Source organism: Etheostoma cragini, chromosome 10 (assembly GCF_013103735.1).
Source record: "Etheostoma cragini isolate CJK2018 chromosome 10, CSU_Ecrag_1.0, whole genome shotgun sequence".
In the NCBI taxonomy this organism is placed as follows: domain Eukaryota; kingdom Metazoa; phylum Chordata; class Actinopteri; order Perciformes; family Percidae; genus Etheostoma; species Etheostoma cragini.
In genome coordinates, this window is record NC_048416.1 from 4,960,998 (window position 1) to 4,973,750 (window position 12,753).

The 12,753-nt window shown below is 37.8% G+C and overlaps 1 long non-coding RNA gene across 1 annotated transcript in view; it reads right to left on the bottom strand.

The window, feature by feature from the left end:
- The window catches only part of LOC117951397, a 14,967-nt gene extending 12,148 nt beyond the window's left edge, over positions 1–2,819 (bottom strand). The window contains exon 1 of the long non-coding RNA XR_004658162.1: positions 2,809–2,819. This is a non-coding gene — a long non-coding RNA (uncharacterized LOC117951397). The remainder of the gene's footprint in view (positions 1–2,808) is intronic.
- Between the last annotated feature and the right edge of the window lie 9,934 nt (positions 2,820–12,753).

The following is a 12,753-nucleotide window of genomic DNA, read 5'->3' on the forward strand; positions in this document are numbered from 1 at the left end:
AACGCACCCGACCCCAGCGGTTCCTCCCACAGGTGGTGAGCCCATGGGATGGAGATAGGGGTTCCACGTAGCTTCTTCTGGCTGTGCCCGACCGGGCTCCGTGGCAAACCCGGCCACCAGGCGCTCGCTGACAAGCCTGCCGTCTGGGCCTGGCTCCAGACGGGGGCCCCGGGTTTCCTCCGGGCAGGGTCACTCCCTCTCTACCTCGGTCTTTCATGGGGTTTTTGAACCATTCTTTGTCTGGCCCCTCACCTGAGACCACTTTGCCATGGGAGACCCTACCAGGAGCACAAAGCTCCAGACAACACAGCCCTCAGGTTCATAGGGACACACAAACCTCTCCACCACGATAAGGTGATGGTTCCCCGGAGAGGAAGATTAGAACAATGTATGTTTAAATAGTGAGGAAGTCTATGACTTTCAATGAAAGCCATTGAAAATCCATCAGTTGCTTGAGTGGAGAGGAGATGTGAGGGTTGATGCAGTTCCTCTTCTTCTCTTGTACCTTGCGACTTTTTTGGCTCACCATCTTTGTTGTCTTGGTCCCACTGGGTCCAGTCCGATGAAGCATCTGAAATCACAAAATCACATGAAAATAAACTTCATGAAAAAGTGCCTTAACTGCTCTACAAGAGAGTGCAAAATCCATCAGGCCGTGCAACTCAAGCTAATTTGCTCTTTCAGCATGAAGGGGTGGTTCAGAATTTTGGACATAGGACCTCATTTCCCAGTTAGCCAGCGTGATATTTATCAGTGGATATTTTATTTTAGTAAAAATATGCTAGCCTGCCACTGGAAACAGTCTTACCCACACCACAGTACACCCAAGGCAAATAAACCATAATGCCAGACTACCAATGTAAATGTCTGTGTTGATAGAATAATGTTAGGAATAAAACTATCCTGCAGGAAGCCCATTGACAGAACTTGAACCCCGTTCTCTTTCACTGAAGTCGCTAGTGTGTAGGTATTTTGGATTTCCATCGGCTTATGTTAATAATGTTCACGTTGGCAATTAAAAAGCCACAGTTTGGAAGCTCTATGTACTTGTGCCATTTTCTTCTATTGGCAGCTGTATTCTCAGTAAAGTGACAATCTGCAAGAAACAGGTTTGCTTATAAATCACTAGAATAGCAGTGACCGCACCAGTTGGCATAGTTATCAATGCCGTAAACTCTCGGCTTACATTTTTGACAAATCATTTTGGCTGTGCTTTCTAACATGATGTCATTGCTAACTGAACACTGTTAGCCTTTACAACAGAGCCGCTACAACAGAACGCCCCTTTAAGGGCAGGCTGATGTTGGAAGTCCCTCTAGTGGACAGAGTATGTAACAACAACCACATGCTAAGTGGCAATGACAAGGCATAAACCAGAGCAGTGTAGTACATAGTAAATAAATGTCTAAATGGATTAGACAAATTAGACTAAGTTCATGCTACTCCAATGGACCCCAGTCTGCTAAAATATCTAAATACACCCTTTTAGAATAGGAGAAAATAACATGTGCACTGCATGACATAAACTGCAAGGGATTATCAAAAAGTGCCAAAAATAATCTATTAATCCCACAAGGGAAAATTACAAATTAAACTCTTTTGTTATTACACACACACATGCTCAGTACCCACTTATGCACTATATGGAGGGATGTCAGAGAGAAAAAAGGGCCATGTCTGTGAAGGGAAGACTCGTGGGTGCACACAGCCCATTCTCATTCAGATGTCTTGAATTAAGAGGTCAGGGGACCCCTTTGAAAATGGCCAAGGCTTTGTTCACCCAGCTATCATTAATATATTAACGTTGACAGTTGTTAGAAAAATGATTACCAAAAGACGACAAAGAGATCACTGGAGTCACTTTAACCAAGTTTTACTTGCGCAAGGAGCCAATACACTGGAGTGGGTACAGAAGATTGACTGAAGAGCAACTTTTTCAGTTTTCACTACCCCCCCTCCTTTCTCCATGGTTACCATGTCCCAAACAGCTGCACTGTTCTCAAAGCTCATTAAAACTCTACCTAGTGTGGGAAGCCGGGTACTGAAAGGGAAGTCTGGCCCAGTTCTTCTGTGAACTATGGAACCTTGGGTGCTTTTAGACAAGAATGGCTATTATAAGTGATACAAAGAAAGAGATATTAACTTCAACAGTTACTTTTTTCTAACAGTAAAACAGAGACGTCAAGAATGTTTCAAACGGAGCAAGCTCAATATCAACCTCTAACTTGGTTCACAGAAAAAACGGTTTAGGGTAAATATCAGTTGAGATGAAAAGGGCGATATAAGTCAAAAGTTATTATAATTTATACATTGTGTTAAATCTAACAATAAATTAATAAAGTCTGGAATGAAGCAAAGGCGGCCAGCAGTCAGTGAAAAGTGTATATTTTTCAGTGCAGTGACATCTGGACAAGACTTATGTTAGGGGCTTTTCGGTTCAATAAGACATTTATCGAACTATTGGGAGTTCGGCAGGCAGGCGATATGGCTAATGCTTACAGTTAAGTTACCGTAGCTGGCTTTTGCTTAACTAAACTTGACATTAGTTTGCTAGTGTTAGCTACAGCAGCGAATAAATGCATTATAATATATAAATACAGTCAGTCACACATAGCTAAATAAAACACTAACGTCAGGCTATAGTTACTTACCAAAAGACCTGACTCCGTGGAGTCTGACCGTCTTGAACGTCTGCTGCATACCTAAGTGACGTTAAAACAGTTAAGTCCACTAGTACGCTCAGTTCAAAATGAAATATATATGAGAAGGGTTAAAATTAAAACCACTATACTTTTACTTTAGTTTTACCATTGCTTTGCCTGGGATTGCTTGATCGAAATGTCTTCTGAAAATTGTCCAGCTAACGTTAGCTATAAGTAAATTATTTTGTGGCCTGCACTAGACTGATACACGGTCAACTTAGGTTATTACAACCAACATTAACAAGTCAAACCACAATTTAAATATGTAGGCTATTTATAACAGTATACTTACGTATTGTGGACGAGTGTAGTGGCAACATGGCTAATCCTCTACAATCCGCCATCAAATGGTCTTGTCTTGTGTCAAGCTAACCGCCTTGTGCAACGTATTCAACAGTAAATAACTGTATTTCTGCTTAATTTACAGACAAGCGCAAATCAAGTTTTTGACCCACAAGGCATTGCAATATACAGATAAACTTTGTAAAATTACCAAATAAGAAGTTAATGTAAAACTTTGCGGTGGAAATTACAGAAATTTGTCACAGCGTATATGTGTCCCGAGCTGACGAATATGAAAAATAGTCTGCACCTATAGCACTGAGATGGCGTTTAGGAGTGGTTAGTAATCAATGACACACACACACAAACACAGAAATATAAACCTATTTTATGTTGATTTCATCTCTTTATATGCTAATAGGGACGGCTTCATGTGTGACAATACAAGAAACGTTTTGATTGATAATTATTTTCTTTAATCATATTCTTATCTTTCTCTCTCTCTCTCTCTCTCTGTTACTCTAGGATAAATCCCATTCTTTGCTAAACCTGAAAATAGCAGACTGTTGAGATTCATAACCGCTCCGAAAGCTTGAGCTGTAGCATTCAAGGAAAAACACTGCATTTGTATTAAATATAGTGTATGTTAAAGCTTTATTTTGAGAAAAACAAACACTTTCATAAAAAATTATAGAAAGACTGAGACAATTATTAAAGGATAGAGACAATTATAGCTGTGTTGGGTTTCCTTGAAGAGGAGTTCCCAATTTAACTCCAAGGAACCTTCCGTTATTCACTACAAAGACTTATGTAGGCTATATGTTGAATTGTATGCTTGCATATTTTGGTATGTTCAGCCGATCTGTGCTCTGACAAAAAGACGCTGTAGGTTATGCTTGCAAATAGTTGGAATTGTCTAAAAGTGTCCCATTGAGTTGTCTTATAAAAGAACTGTGTTTTTTCATTCAGTTTTTCTCACCAAAATGCTATATATGTGCATTTTTGAGGCCAAACAAACTGATCTGGAAAACATTCTAAAATCCTATTTTCCCCTTTTCAGTGGGTATTGAGTGTAGATCGGAGAGGAAAACATTAACGTAAACAAATTTTATATATAAAAAGAGAAAACATTGAAGGGGTCTGAGAACTCCCTGAATGCTCACGATTATATCACTTTGGTCCACATTGGATTTTCCTTTTTGTAAAGTTAAGTCTCTGGGCTTTCTAAGTTTTTCATTTCACAGAGTGATTAAAGGTCTTGTGGCTGTAATGAGTCTTGCCATCATTTGGCCTGGGCTTGCATCATCAGTTACAGATTGTGGGGCGGTGAAAAGACCCTTTCTAGGAGGGACGGAAAGTGAAATGGTGTAATACAAGTACTTCACACGTCAAACTCTTGGAACTTAAGTTTGTCACTGAAGCAATAGTTCATCTCAGACTAAAAATCTGCAAGTCACACCAAAGTTGAAACTCTGGTCAGATTTGCACAAGCGATGCAAAAACAGTACGACAGAGACTGCAGTTCCGCCTCAGCTACATCTTAAAGTACATGGGGACCTTTTGTTTACATTTCCAAAACTCCTGCAGCATGTAGCCAAACAAGTCACATCTTTTTTTGCTGCCCTGTTTGTTGCCTCGCTTTGTTTGATTGTAGAAGTCAGTGTATCAACAGCAGAATAATACTTTCTTAAAATAACAATAAACACATTATACACTATATAAATAATAAGACTTCAAAGGACCGCAAGAGTGTGGACATTTTGTCTAAGTTACATAGAGAATTGTATAAATAAATTTTCCTCACATTGTAGCAGCCTACTTAACTCGAGAGTCAGTATGGAACCAAATGTAAAAATAAAAATAAAACGTGCATACATAATTTCACACACAAACTTGTAAATCTGGGACACAGCGAGATTGAACACACTGTAAAATACAGTAAAGTTATTTAAGGGAATAAAAGAAACCACTGCTTGTGTATGACTTTTTTCCAATCACTTTTACGCTAATCTACACATTTGGAGAGGTGTGCATAAGACTGAAATGGCACTGTCATAAAACCTGCCATGAACTCTTTGATTCTTTATGACTTGTCATTAAGTGTCATTCAGTAATTTATGACACTTTTAATGCAAAGTTGTTTGAAATGTCTGTGCTATGGCAATTGAACACTAAGCTAGACAACATAATTCAGTCAGGAGAGACATGTTTGCAGATATTCAAATTAGGTTTATTGTAGACCTCAATAAAATGTACAAAGTCTTTGGCGATTAGAGTCCATCGCTATACGAATATTCCGTATATCTATATAGGGGTAGAGAACCATCAAACCCCCAAAACTAGAATAAAAAAAAAGGGATTAGAGAAGAAAAGTATAAATCCGTCAATATGAAAATACCCATACAGACTTACCGATTTGCAGTAACGCATCCAAAATAGACAAGCAATTAAAATTCTTGCTCTATTGTTTACTGTATGTCTAGGGGTAGATAACCATCATACCCCAAAACATGAGTGTAAATAGGGACGTTAAAGAAATAACAACAAACATACAGTATATGAAAATAACCATATGGGCTTCTCTTTGTAGTTTCATTATTACATGGTTCATCATATTATGTTTGATCTTGTTAATTGTTTGAGCTGGAGAGTTTTCAACAGGATTGGGAAGAGAAGATTTTAAATGTTTCCCACACTTCCACAAAGAGTCCTATTGAACTTCTTTACAGTCTTGTCACAATGGGCTGCAGTTACGTTGCTGAAAGGCACCACCTGCTTCTGGCGCATCAGCAGCAACTCAGCAGTGCACTGGTCTCAGCATTTTCTCCATCTGTGTTCTTTCTTATAGGTCAGGATTCCTTCTTCGTGCACTATAACATGGAACCTCTGTCAGAGTTGACGGCATGGGCTTTGTAGCCTATTCTTCTTTGACAGGTATCCTGCGTGATGGACTAGTCAACATTTGTTTATATGCTATGCAATACAAGGCATGGCTCTGTGTTGGGGATGTGATGCAGGAGTATTAAATGGACCCAAATGGCACCATTTTACAAGAGGAACAGGTCCTGTGTTCCAAGCTCCTTTTCTGGTTCCTTCTGGCAGTCATCCACTGTCCTTTCCTGTGTCTCCTCACTACATGTCCTGACAATAGAGAGAGAAGATTCTAAGTCTCTCCCACTGGTGTGCCGGGTAGGCAGCTCAGTTGATACTGTGCTAACAGTAGCTCCGTCATCATACCTACGCAACATTGCTGATATCCTGGAGTGATAAATTAGAGAGTACGGACCTCAACTGGCATGTTGCTCACATTGTGGCATGCAGATAACTGATGGTGCCTTCACAGTCTGTTCATCTTCTCACGTCTTCTGAGAATTGGGCTGGGTTTTAAACGGTGAATTAATAAAGGTTACTTAAATGCTATATGGTATTTGAATGAACAAATAAATGTATGACTGACTCACTCCACATCTTGGTAAATGTCTAGCTAACTATAGTATGATTAATTAAATGTTTGATGTGGAAAAGCTCAGAGGCAGAGATTTAAAGATTTATTTATTTGATTGATTAGGACAATGCACATTAATCAACTGCGCAGTGTTAGTCAGTCGGCTAATTTTTAACTATAGTCCTGGTTACCTAGCATGCTTGTCTTTATGGTGGGAAGAAACCTGAGGAAATCCGCACAAACATGGGGATAACATGCAGGCTCCGCATATAGGTGCTTGCTGGCTGTTATGGCTTGGGACGTATATGACGAAATACGGGTAATAATTTGCATGCTATTTTGGGAACGATCACTGCGTTTTGTTTTCAATTTACAGAGCCATGAATGCGTCATGTTATGCCGGACGGTGTTGCCGTACCGGCTGGAGTCACTACATTTGCTTTTCTGTTTCAGCTCCACTGCTGTATAGAAGTAAATCCAACTGTTGCTTTAAACATCCTTAACAACTACTGCTCCGCCCAGCAACATACATGAAAACGGAGAAAACCCGCATTGGACAAGACGGACTCCGTACCAGGGCTGTATATCAAAGTATTTGCGTAAAAGAGCCACCACTCGCTACTGTTTAACCTTCAGCAGTAATAGAAGATAACAAGACCCCTGGCGGTTTCGGATACAGAATTTACAATAGTAAAACCATGATAGGGAGGAGCAGCGGCCAAAACCCAGATTATAGACAGCGCCTGGAACCATGTCCACAGTAACCTGATGAATGACAAAACTTAGCCCGATGCGACTACTTAACATAGAAGGGTAGAATAACCCAGTTGACACAAACAAGCCAGGTCCACAGCCTCTATGAAACCGAGTAAAGACACATTCCGAGCAGACGCTCGAGAGCCAGCTCCTGGATTGGTGGCTGGAGGCCAGCTGGGCCTGTTGCGGCTGGGCAGGGCGGTGAGGCAGGTGCTGATGATCAGAGCAAACATCCCAAGGAAGATCAGTCCGTGTGAGTAACTTGCAGGAATTAACAACGCTGCTAGGATGCTACCGTTAGCATCCACGTGCATACCAACACAGCAGAAAAGCTGCCTCACAGGAACAATACGAGGGAACTTTCTGTTTCCTTCAAGGAAAGAAATTAGCTGCCATAATCACAAGACATGAAAAGAAAAGTGAACATGTGCAAGATGCACTCTTTACCTGCAACAACAGCTGAATAGCACAAGGAGAAACAGATTTTTAAAAGCAGGGTTGTAACCCTGTGATTGGTCCTGGCCATTTGTGTACGATTCTGATTGGTTAAGCAGGAAGGTGAAGCTTAGGAAGCCTCCAACAGCTGATTCCATTTAGGAAGAGAGCTGAATTGATTTAGGAGTGCACTGATGAAAAGTTAGGTCTTCCTGAAAGAATTTACACTGAGCTACATCACGAATATTGTCATATTGTCATAACAAAGACATTGACAGGTCAAGTTGTCATAACACAAACATCTGAAAAAACTTTGCATTAACAGTCACAATCATATGTCTCGTGAGTGATAATTTAACAAATGATTGTGTGGACCTTGTTCTGTAATCTGCATGAGCACACCTTTTATGAATCTGAAACATTGGATTTCTATCTTTTTGTAAGTTTCTATACTGTCTAACATACGCATTTATTGAAAGTTTTCAAAGAGTAAAGAGGCAATAAAATGTTATGTATTTTACCTAAACCCTGAGCTCCGAACTGATTAAAGGGAAGATCAAAGCAACGCAGTCAGGTTTCCCTGCTCAAGGCCTGGCTCTAATACGCCTAAAGGGCTTAGAGCAGAAAAAAAACAATCATATTTATTCTTTCACTCAGGTTCTACTCATCTCTTTCCACTATCTTAAACCATTTCTGTAGTTTTGTTCCCTTATAGTTTTTCTTTCCTCTCATGAACTTCTCGCTACCATTTCTTTTTTACCTGTTTTTAGTTATGGCCAAATTAAGCTTCATAAAGCTCTGTGAACCATTTTTCTAATTTTCTGTGCCCACCAGATGGCGCTCTTCTTGGTTTAAGAAAAAGGATCAAGGAATGGTAAATTAATGTGGTTTGAACTTGTTGATGAACAGTGGGCTCAGAAAACAAAGCGGTTCACAAAAAGCTTCCTTCGGCCATCGTTACCTGTTTGTCATCACTTCTCTTAACCCTCATGTTGTCCTCGGGTCAAATTGACCCGTTTTCCTTGGTCCATGTTCTTTTTAATTACCCAAAATAACATGATTGATTCCACAATGCTCTTTGGCAAGTACAAATCTCTACTTTCATTAATTTGGGGTGTCTTATTCAATTTTACATTTATTTGAAAAACAAGTTGAAGTGGTTTTGAAATAGCATTGAGTAAAAGTTGACATATTCCAGTCTGTGATTATCCATCACTATCAATTTTAGTCTAAATAAATCCTAATTTATGCTTTTCTAACTCAATCATTAGGTGTAATTTCCTATAAATTAGATTTATGACCATAAATTCTAACAATTACAGTGAAACTGTTAGTGTTACGTACTGTTGAAAACGTAAAAAACAAACAAATATTGAAAAAAAAGCTTCAAAACTGTGGACAAAGGGCCAAAAACATAATAAAAAGTAAAAAACACTGATAAAAAGCGTCAACAAAAGTGTTGATTTTCAATTTTACAGGAAGACAACACAAGGGTTCAGCTGCATTCCTCCCTCTTTACCCTGTACCCTTCACTCCTTCCCTTGATGTGTCTTTCTCCATATCAGCCTCTGAGATCTTCTTAAGCTTTAAGAATGGTAAACAATGCTTTTGTTGCCTGATCCAATTAAACAGCTCAAAGCTCCATTTTGCTCTGCGGCAGACTAACAGCTTTCACTTTGTGGCTAGCATGCTTCAATGGGAGATTGGATCAGGAATGACAAATCCATTGGTTATCATTGTGCTGAGGTAGTTGTTTTTATAGACAACATGGCTTACATTATTATTTAACGGTTGTGTCGTTTTCCTTTTAACCAAAAACTTGTACTTCTACGTCAAAATTGAATTTTCTTTGTGCCTTTACGATCTTTTTGTTTCTTTTTCTTATTTATTTGTCATATTTTCCATGCTCTATTTTTTTTATTTATGTTTTTAACCTGAGCAGGTTTAGTAATAGGTTTTACACTTATTCTTGGAATTCATGGTCAACAAACCTCATTTGTATCAAATTATACATGCGTTTTTAGTTAAATAGGCAGAAATTATGAATTATTTTGACTATCAGAGGATGTTGAGTGGATCACAGATGGGTTTATTCAAATGCTATAAGATAAAACTCAATGAAAGTAATCATTAGTTTTACCTGAAGAATGTTGTATGGAATCATCTATGTCATTTTTGGGCAATTTGTTTGAAAGAAATCAATTTTTCTGATAAAAAACATCTGACCCGAGGACAACACAAGAGTTAACCATATTATTAAAAGGCACAGTGACTATTATGCCAACTACCCAAAACTCTTACTAAGATTGTCTGCATTGAATATTAAACATTTTGAAATTTAAGGCTTTTAGTAGTGATGGAAAAATTACCATTCTCTCCACTAAAATTAAAGAAAAAGACTTAAGAAATGATAATTCAGTGTATTTCAACAATTTATTGAACAGAGAACGCCATTCAGTGGGCTTAAAAAACTAAATACAATGGTTTCCAAAGCTTCATTAAGCTCAATTCAAATTCAGTAACTACAAATATTGAACTAATCTGAATGAAATGATTTAGATCAGATATGTGATTTGGGATTTTTACTCTTAGAATTTGCAGACATTTTGTAGGAAACTACAGGAACTCCTCTTTTGTCTCATATTGTCTACTGGAAGGTCCGAGGTCAAGGTCCTGTGACTTAAAGTCAAACCTGAGCCATCCAGCAAAAAGTGTGAAATACCAGGAAACCAATTTATTTAAATAACTTTTAAACTTTTTCATTTAAAATGCAAAACGGGACCACCTGAGCAAGAGAAGAGACTTTGATTTTCCAATGGCAAAAGATTGACTTTCACTGGATCAGTTTAATACCTTAATGTTGTCTTCAGGTCCAATTTAACCCATTTGTCAAAGTTTTTTTTAGATATCTGGAATAAAGGAAGTCAAAATACGGGTGAAAAATGTTGGAAAAAGCGGCAAAATCAATTAAAAAAAACATCAAAAATACAAAAAAAATACAAAAAACGGAAAAAGCAACAAAAACTTTGAGATAATGGGAAAATGTTTTTCATGGTCCCAGGGAAGACAACAGAAGGGTTAAAACACAACAAACACTAACGGAACTATACTTCCTGTTGTTCTGGTCCTAATGTCACCATTTCCCATCTATCCTTTATACTTATTTTTATCGTAAGTTCCTCAAAAACCACCAGTCATGGAATACAAATGTAATCAGAATAAAAATTCAATACATACATGGTAAATACACTATTTCTCCAAGCTAGTGTGCCCACTTTTAGTAATATTCTGAAGAGTAGAGAACATCTCACTTCACTTTATAGATAAAAAGAGAGAAAGAAAAGGGTTGGTCCTGAATTCACTTACTTTTCTCAATAATGCAATAAGGCTCCAAATGATACTGTAATATGGCTGATGAAACTTGGGGTTTCAAATGAGTTATATGAGCTGACACCAGCTGAAAAACTGTTAAAAGGAATCTAAAGTTCCACTTCCAATTATTCTAGTAGTTCTAGTAGAAAAGTTACACACCCATGCTGAAGTTGATCAAAAAGAGGAATAAAAAAAGATATCTTTTGGAAAGTGATCTTAATGCCTTAATTAAAAAAATAGGAAAATCCAATGATCCATGAAATAACTGACCTTTAAAAATAAAAACTTGTCTGCCTCTATGGGAATTTAACATAGGAGTGTATATACTTATGCCCCCTGTCTTTATTTACAATACATTATTCATTCTCAAAGAAAATTGGTGTCCTTAAAAGGTTGGCTTTTCCTAAATCCAAGTCCATCAACAGTTTGTATGGAACATTTACAGACGAAATTATATAATTTAAGAATTTATAACTTTGAAATAAATATCTCTGTTAAAAAGAAATAATCTGTTGTGCCTTGGTATGTTTTCCCATTGACTATATGGTTAGTATTTTATAAAATTTGAATCTAGCTGTGAATCTGTTATTTGTGATTAACTTTTAACATCATTCTTTGGTCTGAAAAGCAGACATACTTTATAGTGGCTGTCTCAAAATAATGCTATTGCATGCAAAACATTGATATGCTTATGTGGGAATTTCAGACAACTGACAGATCGTTTGACAGAAGACGACACACCAATCTGTTGGTTGGCTCTATATCTACGGATAGATACGTACAGAAACATGCAGTACACTCACTGATATATAATGTTAAAGAGCTGTACTGTTTGTACCTCACAAATATTCTTGAACAGACAATGACCAGGTTTCATTGAGTTATGGCAGTGCCCCCTGAATTTGTTTACATATGAAGCAAGTTGCTCACCAAATCCAAGGTCACAACATCACCATCAACTTATCTGCTTAAAATGTGAAATTGGAAATGGATGAGTTGTATTGTTGTTTTTTAATTAATAAAAATGATCTTCCAACACCCCTTCTATTCATATTTTCATATTTTCTGGTTTCAAGCCATGTAAAGGCATTCATAATCTCTTTGACAATAGCAACATTAAGAAAACATTCACCGTGTATAAAAATATTCATATGACTGTTCAAATAAGGAGATAACTGGAAGAATTTTCTGTCTTTATTTTCTTTCCTACCTATTATTCATGTTTGCCAGTGCAACTTCTTGTGTTGGTGATGGTGCTGCAAAGTGATTGAATTTGCTGTGTCATTGAGTGCCACATGTGGGGGCTGTTGATCGATGTTTTCCTCTGTCTGTAAATGATGTGTATCGTGAATCAACTCCTAGAGAAGTCAGTAGGGGTGGGACAAAATAGCAATTCAAGAATCGATACGCTGGCGCCAAACATTAATATTTTAATTGATAAACTAATGCTCTCTTATTAGATTTTCCTGTTCCGCTACTTCATGGCTCCACAAAGTAGCGCTTAACACATGAATGAGGGAAACTTGAACATTAACATTAACTAGCCAAAGAGGAAGAGGTTTTCAACATGACAGCCGTGTGAAGATATTAATATTAGAAGATGTCACAGCCATATTGAAGTTCAAAATCTGTTTTTTTTTTTTACTATTAATGGGACAAACAAACTCAACAAAGAGTATCTAAGAACTGCCTGGTAAAAATACAGTACACGGGTAATACCACAAACATGCAAAGCCTGTCTATCTCATCGATAAGGGGGCT